Here is a 9,019-nt window from a genome sequence, read left to right on the forward strand (position 1 = left end):
CTTCCTGTCCCCTGACTGCCCCCGAACCGCCGCCAACCCATCCAACCCCTCCTCTCATTCCTGACAGCCCCCCCAGAACCCCTGCCCCCATTCAACCCCCTGTTCCCTCCGACCCCTATCCACACCCCCACCCCCTGACCACCACCCCAAACTCCCCTGCCCTCTATCCAACCCCCCTGCTCCGTGCCCCCTTACCACGCTGCCTGGAGCACCGGTGGCTGGTGCTGGTACAGCTGCGCCGCCCGGTTGGAGCCAGCCACGCCGCCACCATGCAGCACAGAGACCGGGTCAGGGCGGACTCTGCAGCTGCGCTTCCCTAGGAGCTCACAGTCCCGCCGTCCAGAGCATTGCGCCAGTGGTGGAGTGAGCGAGCTGAGGCTGTGAGGGAGGGGGAACAGCAGTGGAGGGGCCAAGGCTAGCCTCCTGGGCCAGGAGCTCAGGGGCCGGGCAGGACGGTCCCGCAGGCCGTAGTTTACCCACCTCTGGACTAGCACAACACCTGCAATGCGGGCTTCACTAATACCACTCTGCTCTTCAGTGCCCCTCTCCACAGCAGGGTCGGGGTCTACATACTACATTGTTCCATTGGCCAGACCTCACCACAGTAGATGTAGCATGGATGTCCTTCCCTGTCATTGCCAGGCCTGGGGAGAGGATTCTGGTCCCCAACGTTGGGGAGGTCCCTTGCACATGGCCCATTAACCTGGCCTTTGTATAGATCAGTGTTTGACTTTGCTAATTTAGGTCCAGATCCTTAAAAGGTATTTAGGGACCTAATTCCCATTGATTTCAGTGGGGGTTAGGCCCCTAAATACCTTCAAGGATCTAAGGATCTAGGTTTTTAGTCCACACTCCTGCATTCTGTTCTCAGGGTCCATTCCAAAGGCTCCAATCCCGCACTTCCATTTTTTCCGTGCTTTTTCCTGCAGAGCTGAACAGCATTTCTCAATCTCCTTCACAACTGTCCTTTAATCTGTGCAACTGAAATCAGTTCTGTTATTTCTCTCCCAGCACTAGGAGAGTCTGAAACAGCTACGGGTCAGAACTCATGAGCCATAAAATGATGCTATCATCTTCTCTGTAATTCTCTAAGTAGCCAAAAAGATTAAATTCTCTTCTAATTACTACTGTTCATAAATATATAATTGTCTGTTCTATGGAGCCTAGTGATAATGGTGCTTTTCAAAAAAGAAAGTCCACAGCTCTGCAATAAAAACTTTCCAGCCAAGCCAGTGTCATCCACCCCTTTCCAGCTCACTGCTCTGTACGGCTTACCGCTCAGCTGCTTTGGCAGATGATACTGCTGAACTGGGGCATGGGATACTGTAAGCCCAGAGGGGCCTTACTGTGTAGAATGCTGTACTCTAATGAAATGGCCCAGCGCTCTGCAGAATTTGACAAAACTCTTGCTATGGCATGCACTGTGTTCAAAAGGCAATGACATTTTTCATCTGGTTTAGGAACGATTTTCAAAGAGGAGTCCTTTCCAGGATGTGCCATGGGGTTGAATGGTGTATGGGGATTAATGCACTGACCTTTCTCCCCAGTCCAATCTATTCTACCTGGCTTAGCAATGAGGTGATGTGAGTAAGTGGAATGATGCTCTAGCTTTGCTTATCTCCACCTATTTTCCTCCCCCTTGAACTCTGACAGCAAATAGCCATGAGCGGTAATGTACAGGGCAAGTTTGGAGACAGGGTCTATTCCTGGCTCTGCTTGGGCAAATCACTTTGCTTCTCTGTGCCTCTGTTTTTCCCCACCCTGAGTTTGTCTTGTCAGGTCCTGATAATTTCCATATGAGTTTTAAAAGAGCTGGCCAAGGAGCTTGCTGGATTATTAAGGTTGATTTTCAATAACTTTTGGAACACTAAGGAAGTTCTAAAAAACTGGAGGAGAACTAAAGTTGGGCCAATATTTAAAAATAGTAAACAAGATGACCTGTCTGTCACTCTGACATCGATCCTGGGCAAGATAATGGAGTGGCTGATACAAGAATCAATAAATAAAGAATTAAAGGAGGCTAATATAATGCCAATCAATATGGGTTTATGAAAAATAGATGCTGTCAAACTAACTTTTTGATGAGATTACAGGTTTGGTTGATAAAGATAATAGTATTGATGTAACGTGCTTAGACTTCTGTAAAGCATTTGACTTGGATGGTAAGACATCTTAATTAAAAAACTAAGTAATACAGAATCAACATGACACGCATTAAATGGATTAAAGACTGTCTAACTGCTCAGTCTCAAAATGTAACTGTAAACGGGAAATCATCAAGTGGGTGTGTTTCTTGTGAGGTCTCATAGGGCTCGGTTCTTGGCCCTATCCTATGTTAGCTTTTTTGTCAATGGCCTGGAAGAAAACAAGCTCATCACTGATAGAGTTTGCAAATGATACAAAGATTGGAGGAGTGAAATGATGACAAGGACAGGTGAATCATACAGAGCAACCTGGATGTCGTAGTAAGCTGGGTGCAAGCAAACAATATGCATTTGAATATGGCTAACTGTCAGTGTATATATCTAGGAACAAAGATACTTACAGGATGGGGGATTCTCTTCTGGGAAGCAGCAACTCCGAAAAAGATTTGAGGGTTATGGTGAATAATCAGCCGAATGTGAACTCCCAGTGCAACTCTGTGGCCAAACCTTAGATGCATAAATGGACATATCAAATAGGAATAAAGAGATTATATTACCTCTGTATTTTGCACTGGTGCGTCCGCTGCTGGAATAGTGTGTCCAGGTCTGGTGTCCACAATTCAAGAAGAGTGTTGACAAAATGGAGAGGGGTTCAGAGAAGAGCCATGAGAATGATTAAAGGAGTAGAAAACATGCCTTCTAGTGATAAATTACATAGATTGAACTCCTTGAATCTAACAAAAAGGCTATAGGGTGATTTGATCACAATCTGTAAGTACCTACATGGGAACAAATACTTGGTAACAGACTCTTCAGTCTAGCAGAGAAAGGTCTAACACAACCCAATCGCTGGAAGTTGAAGCCAGACAAATATAGATGAGAAATAAGATTCACTTTAACGGTGTGGGTAATTAACCATTGGAACAATTTACCAAGGTTCACGGTGGATTCTCCATCACTGGCCATTTTAAAATCAAGATTGGATGTTTTTCTAAAAGCTCTGCTTGAGTTCAAATGGGAATTAATTCAGGGAAGTCCCAAGGCCTGCGTTAGACAGGAGGGCAGAGTAGGTGATCACAGTGGTCCCTTCTGGCCTTGGAATCTATTAACCTGTGTTGACTCTAAACATTTTGGGGAAGGGATTCTCTCTGTGTGTGTGTCTGTAACAGCCCGGATCTCTGGTGGGGTCTCTAGGTGCTACTGTATTATAAAGGATCATAAAGATTAGAATCATAGAATATCAGAGTTGGAAGGGACCTCAGGAGGTCATCTAGTCCAACCCCCTGCTCAAAGCAGGACCAACCCCCAACTAAATCGTCCCAGCCAGGGCTTTGTCAAGCCGGACCTTAAAAACCTCTAAGGAAGGAGATTCCACCACCTCCCTAGGTAACCCATTCCAGTGCTTCACCACCCTCCTAGTGAAAAAGATTTTCCTAATATCCAACCTAAACCTCCCCCACTGCAACTTGAGACCATTGCTCCTTGTTCTGTCATCTGGTACCACTGAGAACAGTCTAGATCCATCCTCTTTGGAACCCCCTTTCAGGTAGTTGAAAGCAGCTATCAAATCCCCCCCCATTCTTCTCTTCTGGAGACTAAACAATCCCAGTTCCCTCAGCCTCTCCTCATAAGTCATGTGCTCCAGCCCCCTAATCATTTTCGTTGTCCTCCGCTGAACTCTCTCCAATTTGTCCACATCCCTTCTGTAGTGTGGGGCCCAAAACTGGACGCAATACTCCAGATGAGGCCTCACCAATGCCGAATAGAGGGGAATAATCACTTCCCTTGATCTGCTGGCAATGCTCCTACTAATGCAGCCCAATATGCCGTTAGCCTTCTTAGCAACAAGGGTTAGCAGATGGGCCAGCTGAAAACTTAACAAGGAGCAGGGCAGGCAGCTGTTCCTGGTGCCAGTCAGGACAGGGTGGTGCTGGTGTTTGTGGCCTGTTAGGAGGATCCGGTGTTATTGGAACGAGCAGCAGCTAGTTCACTTCCCCAGTGCTGTGAGAGACGATCTCTGTGAGCTGGCCGTTAGGGAAGAGCTAAGGGGGGGGGGGGCACAGCGGTGCCACAGTTCCAGGTTGTACCCCCGGATCCCATCACAGAAGGCCAGGAGAAGATGAGCACTTTGCAGCCCCTGGGGAGTGCCATGGGGAAGTGCATATAAGGTGCCCTGGCAAGCTCCTGGGGCTTTCCCAGGCTCCATAGCTCCCGGGCCAGGTTACTGAAGTGAAGTTAGTTAAACAGCAATGGCTCCAATTCAGAGGGAAGCCTAAGACAGTCGAGGCTGGGGACCTACCCCAGGAACATGTTATGTATGTTAAACACACCTTAGCACCTAGTGGCGACAGCGATACACAATGTTTAAATATGTGACTTACTCTACTGTCCCTCTTAGGCTGCCCATGATTAGGTAACCTGTTCTAAACACAGCAGTCATTGGCCACGGAGGGTCAAATGGGGTTTCACATCATACTTGTCATTCATGTTACATACCGAGATTTTGTGCTGTGCACAAGTGGGAAAGTGACACATTTCACCTTTTGACAGCTGACTTCTGAAAAGTTTCAATTTCATTTTGAAAGCTTTCACTGCTGCACACATTTGAAATATAAGTTGATTTTTTCCCTGAAGTTGAATGTTGAGCTCATTCAGGTGTGCTGTAATATCACAAAAGAAAAACAACAAGGAGTCTGGTGGCACCTTAAAGACTAACAGATTTATTTGGTCATAAGCTTTCGTGGGTAAAAACCTCAGCATCCGAAGAAGTGAGGTTTTTACCCACGAAAGCTTATGCCCAAATAAATCTGTTAGTCTTTAAGGTGCCACCAGACTCCTTGTTGTTTTTGTAGATACAGACTAACACGGCTACCCTCTGATACAAAAGAAAAAGAGAACTTGATTCCGGGACTCATTTTCAAGCTCTGGGAATTTTATTGGCCCATTTTCTAGGAATTTTGTTACCTCCTCTTTCAAAGCAACTTAACGCTGGAGCACTCTTCCTCGACTCAACCACCTCACTTCTGTATGGTAGATTAAGTCGCTGCACTCGGCATCTTTCCCTTCAAGAAAGGCTCGAAATGTCCTATGTTTTAGTCCTCTAGAACGGATGTAGTTTACAATGGAAACTACCACTGACATTACATGCTCAAATTTTAGACTTTGCTACACAAAAACTGCTGATGTATAATGTTTGGTTATTTGTCTCCCGATAAATTCTTCAAGAAGAGTAACTGCTCCAACATTTTTTCCACACATAGCTGCAGCATCATCAGTTCAAATGGCCACCAAGTTTGTGAATTCTAATCCCAATTTATCATTCATGCACTTGATCACTTCACTGGAGATTTCTTTTCCGGTTGTGCGACCCGTCATAGAGCACAGGCCAACAAGTTCTTCAGTAATTTCAAAGTTTTTATCAATACCTCTAATAAAAATAAGAAGTTGGGCGGTGTCTTTTAAATCGGTGCTTTCATCCATAGCTAGGGAGTAAAAGCAGAATTCACTGACTCTCTGCTTTAACTGATCACTTAGATTGGTAGAAATGTCAGCTATTCTTCTCTGTACAGTCATGCGTGATAGACTGACATTCTCAAATATTCCTCTCTTTTCTGAACATAACTCAGATACAGCAATCAACATACACTTTTTTAAAAACTCGCCTTCTGTGAAGCATTTCCCAGCAGCAGCAATTTCCTTAGAAATTTGAAAGCTTACTTTAGTAACTGTATCGTTCTCAGTGCTCACTTTCTTGAAAATTTGCTGTTCTCCACTAAGGTTTTTCACTAAACTGGCTGCTTTAATTATTTTTTCATTTGGGTTCAATTTGGCGAAATTGGGATGTTTAGTTTCAAAGTGCCGCCGAAGGTTGTATTCTTTTGGAACGGCTAACGTTTCGCGACACACGAGGCACAGTATTTTGTCTTTGGAAACAGTACATAAGTATTTATTTGTCCATTCAATGTTGAAAACTCTGTGCTCTGATTCTATTTTTCTCTTTTTCTTTTCACTCATGGTAGCCATTATGAAGCTCAAGATTTTGTTGAATAATTCACAAACAAAGGAAACACAGTCACCACACAAAGAGAAGAGATATCTCACGGTGCGTGGCACACTAGCAAGGCACTGACAGTGTGTGGAAGCCTGTAGAGGGTGTGAAAGTTACTAGTGGCCCCCCTTAACAGCTAGCAGCCTTTATGTCAACCAGTGGCCATTAGGGGGAAGCAGATACCTCACTACACAGTAGCCTGAACTTTTGAACTGTCTTCTCTCCTCTGCCTTGAGGAAGAGGGAACTAGCCCCAAGCCGGTTTTCACTGACCAGATAGCAAAAGCACGGGTCTGGCAACCACCAATCAAGTGTTAACACGGCAAGGGTCTTTGTCTGAATGTGTATAAAGGAGCTGTAAAAGGTGTGTAAGACAGAGTTTTTGTACTAAGGTGCAAAGCTCTCCTTTCTTCTGCAGAATAAAGCAACTCCTCCTTATCCCTGTCTGGCTGTTATTGGCTCTCAGCTAGGCAGACCCGATATTTTGGTGACAGTTTCTGGCAACCCAGATGGGACTCTCCTAGCTCAGACATTGGACTCCGGATGGCTGCGAGAAACTGGGAACGGCACCAACATGGTGTTTCGCCCCTTTTCTCTGCTTCACCGCGGCCCCTGGGGTTCGTGTTCCGATAAGGTGAGTCCTAATAGGATAAGGAGACACTATCTGGTTCTGGTCTGGTTCTGTTCTGGTTAACCGGTTAATGAATTTCTGTCTTATACATTTGGGCGTTAGGTGTGTGGACGGAACTGAGCCTCTCATTCGTAATTCCTCAGAGTGGAAGCCATCGCGTGCGATGAAGCTCTGAGGTCAAATTGGGATCCTTCTGTCCCATCCCCTGTAGCGGTCAATATTAGTAGAAATTCCTGTAATAGGATCCTATTAGGCCATAATTCCCTCTGTTCTCTCTGTAATTCTCTGTTAGAGTGTCAGCAGGCAGATGGGTGGGTCTCTGGTAAAACCCTCTAAGGATAGCTCTTTGGATTATATGTTAAGTAAATGGCCTTTACCCAGTGTTCAAAAAAGAAATAGTTACACCTTGTGTAAAAATTGATGTGGCTAGTGTTGTGGAAATTGAATTGTGGAGAGGATGTGCATTTTCCCCAGAACATGTGCAGTGTATATTGTAGTAGAGGTAAAAGAAATGCAAACCTACCAATATAGGTTGTGTTGTCTTTTTCAGATCACTGTGTGTTTGAAAGCAGAAGTTAGAAGTAGAAGGCAATCAAAAGTCTGGGAAAGTTAATTGTGTCCCTTTTTAAGTAAGAATCTTTAAGCTGTGGATAGCTTTGGATCTGGAAGCAAGCCAGAAAGCATCTGTATTAATGCAATTTTCTAACTATTAAGGTAGAAGCCACTGAAACCTGGGCTGCCTATGAAACAAATACAAGGAAATATGGGGTAATTCCTCTGTTTTGCCTAAAATCAACAAGAGTATGTGTATATAAAGGAAATATTTTAAGCAATGACTGACTGCCCAGAAGGGGTAGACCTCTGTTCTTTTGTCTTTCAGATCATCAGAGAAAACGGATGCCAGCTGAATAGCATTCAACATACGATGCATTTACTGGCACAATAGGAATTATTTTTGTGTTTTATGGCCAAAATTGTTGTTAAAATTTGCATACCAAGAGTCTTTGGAAGCAAAGACGTGGAAGGTTAACCCACTCCCCATATTGCCCATGGGATCCTTCTGGCTACCTCAGATTTCTAGCCAGAGGGCTGGGGAGGGAGGAAAGCTATTGGACACCAGAGGTTGTACCGAGTGGACTCCTCAAAAGTGTGTGTACTTGTCCTGGTTTGTTGCTCCAAAGCTCTGTAATAAAGTTATTTTACTGGAAGGGTGTATATGGCATACATTGAATAATAAGACTAATGTACTGTATAATGGCAATGTGTTTGTGTTCATTGTTGGGAAAAGGTGTATGAGTGAAGAGTGGAAGTTTCCTTTGTAGGTTAAAAGAACCCAAGAAGGGGAGAAGGAAAAAGAACAGAACGAGTTAACTGGAGAAAAATAGCTAGCATGCTCAGTCCAAAGATAAGATGCTGGCCCCATCCAAGGACACTGCCCACAGCTAAGACTTGGCTGACAGCCAAGAAAAGGGGGGCCTGAATGTGCCCAAGCAACTATGAGATCTGCAAAACACTGCCAGGCATTAATGAACTGTGTTAGGTTTCTTTTCTCACAGATAAAAGAAGTGCTACCCAAAGACCCTAGCAGCCCTGCTGTTCATTGAAACAAGGAGACTGAGTCTATGTAAAGATCCACCAACGAAAGACTGCTTTGGCTCCATGCTGGAAAGGCCCTTTCCAAGTCCTGTTAACCACCAACACCGCTGTGAAGTGCCAAGGACTACCTACCTGGACCCATGCTTCTCACTGTAAAAAGACCCCTCCACCTCGGGAGGACTCTCCGACTGATAAGCCTATTTCTCCTTCTAGCTCTGCTGTGCCTTCTGGACAGCAGGAAAAAGGAAAAAGACAGGGTGAAGTGCTAGTAACCTCTCCCCTGTATGATGCTGAACCATGACTGTTTCAGGAAAAGAGAAGAAGGAACACTTGCTCCATTGAAACCACCAAAGTCCAGGGATTCCTGCCTACAAGAGACATTAAGAACTGACCCTGGTGAAGAAACAATGAATTATACACTGGCAGGAAGAAACTTGTGGGACTCATGCTTGGGAATGTGGTATAGTACTACACCAAAGAGAAATGTATTAGGATATCAATGGACTGTGATTAACACTACACTAGGGACTGTTAAATTTTCATTATCCTTATCTAGTTTCCAGATCACCTCTACATACCCAAATTGCTCACAGGGGGCTGC

This window comes from Terrapene carolina, unplaced genomic scaffold, assembly GCF_002925995.2.
Source record: "Terrapene carolina triunguis isolate 2854851 unplaced genomic scaffold, T_m_triunguis-2.0 Scaffold837, whole genome shotgun sequence".
In the NCBI taxonomy this organism is placed as follows: Eukaryota; Metazoa; Chordata; order Testudines; family Emydidae; genus Terrapene; species Terrapene triunguis.